Here is an 8,752-nt window from a genome sequence, read left to right as displayed (position 1 = left end):
AATCATGCTCTTAATCTTAATCCATGGCCCTTTGGGTGTGAGCCCATGGTGAATGGGACCTCTTGAGGACATTATTTTTATTTAAATTGGGGCCAACTGAAGCAGGATGGATCTTACTCCAGATTACGGGAATTTTTATGAAGAGCCAAAGTCTGGAAGTCAGGGAGAACCTGGAGGAGAAAGGAGACAATATTGCCATGTGACGAAAGGCAGAGAAACAAGTCAAGGAGCCTCAAGGATTGCAGCAAGCCCGCACCAGAGAGCTACTGACCCCAGGAGGAAGCAAGTGCTCCGAGCCTTCAAAGCCATGAGACAATAAATTCCTGCTGTCAAGCCAAAACCAGTTTGTGGTATTTGTGATAGCAGCTCCAGGAAACTAAGACACAGGTTAAAGATAACTTCTAGGCTTATATACAAGTAAATTAGCAAGAATATGCCCCGATAATCAGTATCTGGCAGCAGAGATTTACCAAAGGCGTGAAGAAAGACTTTAAAAAGAAGATGGATGGACACACCGTGCCATCATATATCTGAACAAAAGGACTGAGATATCTTCATTAGCTCATTCTAGTGGCAGCAGTGAGGCCCATTTATTTAACTTTTCCTTCCATTTGCAAAAATGGAAAATCCCTGCAGGGGTTATTAAAAGCAGATGTGTTAAAAAATCAACACTGAAAACTGGTTTAACCAGGAAACATTGGGAAGTGCACACAAAAAGGACAGAATCAACAGGAATGGGGGAGGGGGTAGACAGTGAGTGGCTACTTGCAAGTATACTGTCCAAGGAAATAAGTTTCTAAATCCAGGTCATAGCCAAGTACAACTAGTCACGTACAAAAGAGAGCAAAAACCATGGACTTATTTACCCTTTGATCGAGAAACTGGACCAGCTCCTGCCTGGGCTTCTTGGAGGAGTCCTTGATGATGGCAGACTCGGCCCAGCAGGATGCGTGGGCTTGCGCTTCAGTGCAGGTGCGGGGGTGGCCAGACTGTGTCCTTTCACACGCGTAAGTGCTCAGGGCCCTGCTATCATAGACAGTGCTTCTGCGTGTGCTACGAAAGGTGCCCTTTGGGTGGATGAATGACAGCAGTGTGTCCCTTCCTCTAGGCTGGCATAGCCCATATCAGAGCTGAGGATCTGCTGAGAGGAGTGTTGGCCGCATTTTGACTGACTCCCCACCTCAGCTGGGCCCTCTGTGGAAAGCACAAACCCTGTAACTGCATGAGGTGGCCTTACAGTGCTTCTTTTTATTTTAGATTTTATTTATTTATTTATTCCCCCCACTTGCCACTTGCTTGCTGTCTGCTCTCTATGTCCATTTACTGAGCATTCTTCTGTGTCTGTTTGTCTCTGTTTGTTGCATCATCTTGCTGCATCAGTGCTCCATGGGTGCCAGCCGTCAGCTCTCTGCAGGCGTGGGCCAGCTTGCCTTCACAAGGAGGCCCTGGGAAGCGAACCCAGGGCCTCCCATATGGTAGACGGGAGCCCAATCGGTTGAGCCACATCCCCTTATCTTGCAGTGCTTTTTAACTATGGCTATCCCCATTTCACTAGTGAGGAAATTAAGTCCCAGAGGGCTAAAGCATCTTACTTAAGGCAATAAGCTAAATAGAGGTAAATCTTTCTTGAAAGGCGAGTCATTTTCGAAGTTGGCCTTCATCGTTATCATTGAGTAGAGAACCTACTGTATGCGAACAACTTTGCTGGGTACTAAGGTATGGGCTACATAAGAATTAGACAGTTTAAAATCTAACTTTGGAGGTAGGCAGTCCGTCATTGTGCTGCTGAGTTGTGTTGACAGTTAGGGCTATGGCAGCTCACAAGAGGAAATGAGTAATCACACATTTCTGGTGCAATCAGAGAAGGGTACACTAAGAAGGCTGAAGAATGGTTTGGACTTAGAAAACCAGAGAGGACCAGGAAGGCATTGTAAGGGGAGAAAATGGTGTGAGCAAAGATGTGGACAGAGGCTCACCCTCAGGCGTTCTGTGGCCTCTGTCACTGGATGGTATCATATTATCCACGTCTATTCTCCACTCACATCAGGCAATTCTCACTCCAGAGCTACAACACTCTCTTGGGCACAGCTTATACACCCCGTGTCTCATGCCTTCCTGGACTGCTTTCTGAAGGTGGTAGGCAGTTATGTAAGAGAATCTGGGGTTGGATATGAATGTTAATGATGTTAATGCATTAATGTGTCAATCTCACTCACAAAAACAGATATACATGTTAATGTGGAACTTCTGGACATAATACAGGAAAACATTTCCAAGTTTTGGAACTACAGGAAAGGCAGGAGTTTATATGATATCTACTGCTCTGCAACAAATTCCCCCCAAACTTAGCAGCTTTAAACAGTGAACATTTCTTATCTCACACAACTTCTGAGGGCCAGGAATCCAGTGGCAACTCAGCTGGATGAGTGTGGCTCAGGGTCTGCCATGAGGTGGCAATCAAGATGTTGCTGGGACTGTGTCACCTGAAGCCTTGACTGGGGCTAAAAGATCTGCTTCTAAGCTCACTCTGTGGTTGTTGGTGTGCCTCTGTTCCTTGATACACGAATCTGTCTGTAGGTGAATGATCTCATGACACGGAAGGTGAGTTCCTCAGCATAAGTGATCCAAGAAAGAGAGATATAGTAGGAAGCTGCCATGCCTTTTATGACCTGCCATAACATCACTTTTGCTGTATTTTATTGGTCATGGGAACCAACCTTGGTAGGGATTATACCAAGACATGAGTACAGGAGGTAGGGACAATTGGGGACCATCTTGAAGGCTGGCTGTCATTGAGTTCATATTTTGATGGAACTAGGGCTTGTAAAACATATGATAAAGTAGATACTTTTAAAACATTTCTTCTTCAAAATACCTAAAAGGCTGAACAAAAATATTTTAAAAAATAACTTTTAAAAGACATCACTAAGCTGGCAGGAAAGTAAGAGGCAGACAAATAAACAACAACAACCACAAAACTAAATAAGACAAATGAGGAAACATAAATCCAGAAAGATGATGAAGCACTTAAGCTGAAGGTTCCCCTCGGGGGCATCTGCCTTCATTAAAGTGAGCCAAAGGGTTAGTTTTAATATCTACATGGCCAACATGAGACAAATTCTAGGGGAATTTGGGAAGTTATATTAAAGAACTTCTTTTAAATAATCTTGGACCCCAAAGGATATATCCTCAGTGACAAGTTAGACCAGGAATTTTACAACTCCTCCTCCTCCTCGAGGGTATAGAGCAGTAGCTTCCCTGCCTCAACCCTGGCTCTGCGTGGCAGGGGATAAAATCTGAGAATTTATAACCACAGGGGAGCCTTTATGCAGGTTTCCAGGCAAATTTACATTCTCAGTGTGATTTTTAAAACTTCAGCTAATAATTTGTTTTAATGTGGTCCTTGTAGGTAGTATTTTCTGGCACCTAGTAGAAACAAAGCAAATCCTCTCTGAAGTAACCCCCCTTTAACACAGGCCTCAATGATTCCCAGATATAAAGTTCCATGGAACTAGAGTTCACAATGAAAAATTAATTTTGAGTTCCAGATCAATGGAGGGCACAGTCCTCTACAAGACTGCCCTTTCTTCAGATGCCACTCACAAGTTTGGGCTTCTCAAGCCACCCACATTTCTGACTGCACTTAATGCACTTAAGGACTTTCAGATAGACAATAACTATTTAGACAACAGACCATTCTTAAAGGAAATTCTAAAGGATGTATGAAAAAGAAAGAGAGAGAGAAAGAGAGAAAGAAAAGAAAGAAGAGAAAGAGAGAAGAAGAAGGAAAGGGAGGAAAGAAGGAAGGGAAAGAAAGGAGGTGGCAATGATCACAGATGGGCAGATGGAATGGTCTGGGATGCAGGAAGACATAGTAAGCAAAGAAAAATGGTAAACAGGTAGTAAAACTAATATTGACTGCATAAGCAATAATAATAATAATATCTCATTTGGATAATACAAATATGTCATAGATCTGCTTTAAACAATTGTCTAGTGTTCCTGGATGATGTGGACCTCTTGACCCCATCCATCTTCATCATCACATTCTCACAGGTGATGTGTGGGGAATGAGAAAAGGTCACATAAAGAAATAACTAAAGGAGGCAGTTTGGGGCTAATGGCAACAAACCAATAGAAGAGGAGAGAATGGATTTCTAAATAGGGGGACCTCAGTCAAGTAATTACCCTCTTTATGCCTCAGGATCTGCATCTTTATACCTAGATCATCTTTAATTGTTTATGTTTCTAAGGGAGGTCCACTTCCATTATGACAAAAATACATCAAACAGGGAAAAAAGACTGTTTTGGAACAAGAAGCAGATAGACTACTTGTCCCACTGAGATGAGCAAAAGCGTGTCCTCTGGATGAATTCCTAGGTGTTTAAAGGAGAAGCTAGTTTATAGAGCTAAAAATAATAAAAATTGGTTGTAAATGCTGGTCTACAGATCACTGTTGCTTTCCCTGGTCCATATAGAAACAAGAAAAAGGAGGACAATGGGGTACATTCATAAATGTGTTGGTATAAGGCTGTCAGGTGTCCTTTACTCTAACATTAGAGCTTCACCATACTTTTCATGCTAAAAACTGTACCTACTTCAATGGTTACACAGGATGTAGTTGTTTTTTGATTGTCAACAATTAGGCAGAATGAAAAGTTGCCATTCTTCTGCCTGTGCCCTGAAAAAGTTTTTGAACATCTTCCAGTCCATGAAATGTGGAATCTGGGAACCCCTGGTTTACAGAGCTTTGCAGCCACAACACTTACTTCCTGTAGGGGCCGCCTTCCCTAGATAGAGATGGGGCTTGAATTTCCCAGCAGTGTAGCTTACTTAGTAACACATTAGTAGGCAATCATTAAAGGTTTGCTTGAATGAATTAATTCTTCCTCTTCACCCTCAAAATGTGATTTGGAGCCACTTAGACTGGGACAAAAGCAATAAAACCTAAATTGTGTTGGGGAGAGAACTTCACATTAACATTAGGATCGAGAAAAGACACCAAGGCTAGGAAATGTGAGACACCTGGCATTTAGGGGTGGTGGTAATGAGAAAGTCTGGACCGGGGTCTCTTGAAAGAGGGAGGGAAGTGATGAGGGGAAACACAGAGGGTAAGAAAACCTGACAGCCTCGAGATGGTCCTAAACACCTGGCTAAATCCCCTAAAGCAGAGGTGGGCCACTTATGGCCCAGGGGCCAAAACCAGCTACTGGCCTGTTTCTGTATGGTCTGTGACTTAAGAAAGGTTTTTACATTTTTAGATGATTATATTTTAAAGGGCCTTCATATTTTAAGCGCCTACATTATAGCTTTGTTTAACTTCTTGGCTCATATGCCTAAAACGTTTTTGGCCTTTTACAGAAAATCTTTGCCAAGCCCTGCTCTAAAGACACCTGCATAGGAGGCCTCGGTCAGTGTGGGGGTGGGAGGTTGAAGGTGTAGGGAGTAGACCTGTAGGAGGCTTGACCACCGGAGAGCAGAAGAGATGACGGGGTAAAATGAGGGAGAACAAGGAAAGACTCAATTGGCCATGGTCTTGAGTCTTGTGACAGAATGGGAGGTTGGTTTTAAGTGCCCATAAAACAGACTGATGGACACTGTGAAGGGCCTCTGAGGAGCATTGGAATCCAGGGAAGTGGACCTTGCCTTCTTAGCTCTTGATGCATAGGGTAGGTGAAATAAATCTTAGTTTTCCTGGAGACTTGAAGTAGTGCATGAGTATGGGGAGGGCTGAGGCAGAAAGATTTTGGACTAGGTATGTAATTATTAAGCAACTGTGGATGGCATTCTGCAAATAGAGCAAAGTAAAAGGGGAGGAGAGAAAGGGGAATTCTTTGCCTGAATCACGCATCTCGGCTGCACGTCCCCGGCTGCTCTCTGATTGCCAGATGTGGACCAAGGCCAAGTGCTTTGTTTCATGACCACTGGCTCTGCCAGGACCAGTCTCAAAACTCTTTCTGAGCACTAAGTGCTTACATGTTTGTCCTGGGAGGAGTGAGGGAGTGACAGGATGCTGGCAAGAAGCTTTGGGATAGCTCCAGGGTGGTATTAGCTGCAAGAAGTCAGTGGGGGGGTGATTTGGGGAAAGGAGGCCCAGAGGCTCACCAAGCCCCATGTTCTCCTTTGAAGACCGGAGCCACACCTGGTCTGTTCAAAGACTCCCTGAGGATGTGTGCTCATCTCTTCCCCATTCCTCAGAATGAGTCACTAAGAACTGAGTTGTAGAACAAGGAGCTTGGCTGTGCGTAACATTATGTGCCAGGTGCTTTACACCATTATCTGAGATCCTTCATCAGTTCACAGAATTGAAATTATCTTCCCTGGTTTGCTGGGTGAGGAAACTAGAGGCCCAGAGAGGAGTATTAAGAACTGTGTCCAGGACCACAGAGCAGGTTAGCAATGAACTCAGGTATGTTTCAACCTAAAACCCACCTCTTTCCTCCCCACCACGCCGGTGAAGCCAGGGGCCACATGGAGGGTGCCATCCTACTCTTGTCTCCCCACCGCCACAGGTGGGGCCTGGGAGAGCAGAAAGAAAAGCAGAAAATTAGGCCCTGCTATCCTGACTCCGCTCAGTCCCTTTTCTAATGTCCAGTTATTCTGCTAAACTGAGTAATTTCTTTCCAAATGTTTACCATGACCTATCATAACACTTCCCATCTCACATGCTAGCTCCATCTTTGGTGTCATGAATGGATGACATGATATAATATAGGTCTGTTATCAGCAAGTTTCTATGGAAATAGTCACATGTTGGGAATGGAGAGGTGTGGAATGGTCTCCTCAGACTTTTCCCTATTGGGAAGGATGTTAGAATCAGGGAAAGTCAAGAGAGCCTAACTCTGGAGTCAGAGGGGCTGATGCCCAGTGCAGAATAGGAGGAAGGTTCTAGTGGGATATGGCGTGTGGACCATCATGGCAACTACAGACTAAGGAGGGCGGCTTGAGGCCCGTGGGTGCCAATAGACTTCATGTTCATCTTGAAAGCCAGGCCCTGGTCTCACCTTGTGCTGGCGGGATGAAAAGTACAATGGGAGCTGTAGAAAGGGGTGGAAAGAAGGGAGAGGCAGAGCATCTCCTTTCTACTAGCTTCTCTTCACTTTGTGGCCTTCATATGAAAGCTGTGGGTAGATAAAGCCTTGGGAAGAACCACAAAGAGAGAAAGGAGCAACTCTTCAGCTCTACAAGTGGTCTATATCCTGGTAATTTACTGATGAGGGGGCTGGAGGTAATGCGTGAGGGTGGGCTGGCACCTGTGCCTTCCCATAGGGCCCTCTGCTCAGAAGGGTCTGCACTTTGTTTGCTGCTCTGCTGTCTCTGTCATGAAAAGCTTAATAATTTTTTTTAACAAGGGGCCCTGTATTTTCATGTTGCACTAGTCCCTGAGATTATATAGCCAGTCCTGAGTGGATGGTGGAGTTTGTCCCTTGGAGAGATGTTGGTGACAGGGGTGGGAAGCGAAACAGTGTCTGATGCAGCAAAAAGGGCCAAATAAAATGTTCCCCCAATTCCCCCAACATCCCCCCACTAATAACCTTAGGAGCCTTTAAAGTAGATTTCTGCTTTAAACAGTACATGAAAGGAAGCTAGACAAGAAAAATGTAGTGGCTGGTTCTGGGATCTCGGGCTAAATTTCCTTACCCTTTGTAACATACACCTTTCTCTCCAGGGCTACCTAGGAAGTTAAGTAATATGAATAGTCTGGCAAGGCCTTCCTAAGCCCAGAGAAGCTAAGCACTGATAGTGGATGATCTCCCTAAGGCAAGAGACACTGCCAAGTGCATTTTACTGGACAGGGTCATTAAAGCCCAGCTAGGGAGTGTCCTTGTTCCAGTAGGTCTGAGGCTGCCCTTAGGGCTCTAGGGCAGGGCTTGGCCCAAGTTGTGTAATGCCAGCTCTGGAGAGCTTTACAGTTCAGGGGCTCCCTTGGGGAGATGATTTCAAGCTTACTGTAGTCAGTATGTTACCTGTATTTCAGCTTTATGTAAACCCATTCCCCTTTTGCCAGGAATCCCAACACTCTCCCAAGGACAAAACTTCTCAACTTGAAATTAAGTTTTTCAGATGGTTGATGAAAGCCAGCAGTTAGTTGGTAAAGCCTGGAAAATAGTACCTTCCTTGCTCACCTTATATAGTAGGCACAAATACTGCAATTCCTTATGGCCTGCAATAAAGACAGGTTTTAGTCAACAGATTTTTCTTTTCACCTGCCATACACTCTCCTGCACATGCACATGTGTGAGCTCCATATTCCTCCCTCTTTCTTCTTAAAAAAGCCCCACTTGTCTTTGGAAAACACTCCCTTCCCCATTCACCATAGTCTGGTTGGGTCCATGGTCCTTGCAGAGCTGCATGTTTCAACAGTCAAGCCCTGAGGGCCTGTGCACTAGTTCTGGCTACCAAGATCCCTAGAACTGCCTCACTTCCCATCCATCCAAAGCCCTAAGTGTTCATCTCCCCCCCTCCTTCCTCCCTCTCTCTTTCTCTCTCTCTCCCTCACTAAAGTTCTTCAGGGTCAATGTTTGTTGTTTATGACCAAAGAAACCTATTTGATATAGGAGGGAATGCCATTTTGGAGGGCCTGGACTTCTCTACCCCAAAACCCTTGAGAGTGATAACAACATAACCACTTTCCACAATAGCCTATTGGTCTTCCCTTAGGAAGGATAAATTGCCGGATGGATAGAAAAAGCTATTTTGTTTCTCATATAGTTATTACAATTAAGCCAACCAATAGAACTGTTTCCAGCTT

At 44.5% G+C, this 8,752-nt stretch overlaps 1 long non-coding RNA gene across 1 annotated transcript in view; it reads left to right on the top strand.

Annotated features, from left to right (window-relative positions):
* Positions 1–814: 814 nt before the first annotated feature.
* The window catches only part of LOC139439953 (uncharacterized), a 74,042-nt gene continuing 66,104 nt past the window's right edge, over positions 815–8,752 (top strand). The window contains exon 1 of the long non-coding RNA XR_011650017.1: positions 815–1,007. This is a non-coding gene — a long non-coding RNA (uncharacterized lncRNA). The remainder of the gene's footprint in view (positions 1,008–8,752) is intronic.

This window comes from Dasypus novemcinctus, chromosome 11, assembly GCF_030445035.2.
Source record: "Dasypus novemcinctus isolate mDasNov1 chromosome 11, mDasNov1.1.hap2, whole genome shotgun sequence".
Lineage (NCBI taxonomy): Eukaryota > Metazoa > Chordata > Mammalia > Cingulata > Dasypodidae > Dasypus > Dasypus novemcinctus.
The sequence above is the reverse complement of the archived record's forward strand: the minus strand, read 5'-3'. Positions and strand labels throughout refer to the sequence as shown.